Raw genomic sequence first — 1,532 nt, forward strand, 5'->3', positions numbered from 1 at the left:
ATTCTCATTAAATAACCCACTCTAAAGCATGTGTTCCACCCTGGAGGTCCTCTGATATGAGCCAATATAATCCTTATTTTTAAAGCCCAGTTTGGATTGGACTTTGTGTTAGCTGAAGTTGAAAACATTTCAGCTTATACAAGTGGTTGGTACACAATAATCAGAAGCAATTATGGAAAAATTAAACATTCCTAAAGCTCAAAAGTATTAAAGCAAGGAAATCCAAAAATAAGAGATGAACTACATATAGACATTCTAGATGATTAATTGGACTGTGGATTTGGATATTGGAGAGAAAACTTGACCCTAGAGATGAAGGACTTAGGGAAATTTGGGACATTCAGAATACTCAATAGTGTGTAAATTTCTGCAGAACTAAAAATCAGGAAATTACATAATTTTGAGATCATCCTAACAGTCATATTGAAAAATAAATCATTAGAAAAATAAAAATAAATTCTTAGAATTAGCAATGTTAAAAAAATATGTAATAGGCACAAGCATGCTGGGAGGGTGGGCTGTGGCCCAGGGAAGTGAGTGGTTTCCCCACAGGGCTCTGTGATGTCTTTCTCCACTGGCACCAGAGCTGTCCCTCCTCCTCTTCCCCAGGCATGGCATTCACATTGGTGGCCTTCTGCTACATGCTGGCACAACTTCTCACTGCTGTGCTCATCTTCTTCCCCATCTGTCACATATAGCATTTGATGAACTGAAGACTGATTAAAGAATCCTATAGACGAATGTAATAGCCTGTATCTTCTTGTATGTCCAGCTTACCTCATCCATGCTTTCTTTGTGCATCAGAGTGGCTTACTCTGGGTCTCAATATGCCCCTCTTGGCATATTTTATTTGGAGGTATCTGAGTAGACCAGTGATGAGTGGACCAGGACTCTATGACCCTACAAGAGTCATGAATGCAGATATTCTAGCATACTGTCAGAAAAAAGGATGGTGCAAATTAGCTTTTTATCTTCTAGCTTTCTTTTTTTACTACCTATACAGCATGATCTGAGTTTTGGTGTGCTCTTAGAACAACACACAGAAGAACTGGTCTAGTTAAATGCATGCAAAAAGCCACCAAATGAAGGGATTCTATCCAGCAAGATCCTGTTTCCAAGAGTAGCCTATGGAATCTGATCAGTTACTTTAAAAATGACTCCTTATTTTTAAAATATTTCCACCTTTTTGGTTTGTAGAAAGATTGTTTTCATATGTTATACTTGGAAAAATAATTTAAATGGAATTACATTTAAATTAATACAAAATATTGGTGTTGACAAGTTTGAACTTGCACTGCTGAAGGAACAACCATAATCCCTGGAATGACTGCATTAATTATTGACTGCCCTCAAGTTATTGGAAGCTCTTGTTTATAGGAACTTGTAGAGCTTATCTTTGGTTTTATTGAAATGCCATTTAGTGATAAATTCTCTGTAGTTATCAGGTGCTTCTGATGAACTGAAAATATGTATCTGACTTCTGGGAAACTTCACGGATTTCCTCACCTATCATGTAGACTATATATATATGG

General features: G+C 36.8%; 1 pseudogene; it reads left to right on the plus strand.

Annotated features, from left to right (window-relative positions):
- The first annotated feature begins 611 nt into the window (after positions 1-611).
- On the plus strand, positions 612-1,111 carry LOC118921700 (protein cornichon homolog 1-like; annotated as a pseudogene).
- Positions 1,112-1,532: the final 421 nt, after the last annotated feature.

The sequence above is a fragment of the Manis pentadactyla genome, chromosome 12 (assembly GCF_030020395.1).
Source record: "Manis pentadactyla isolate mManPen7 chromosome 12, mManPen7.hap1, whole genome shotgun sequence".
Taxonomy (NCBI): domain Eukaryota; kingdom Metazoa; phylum Chordata; class Mammalia; order Pholidota; family Manidae; genus Manis; species Manis pentadactyla.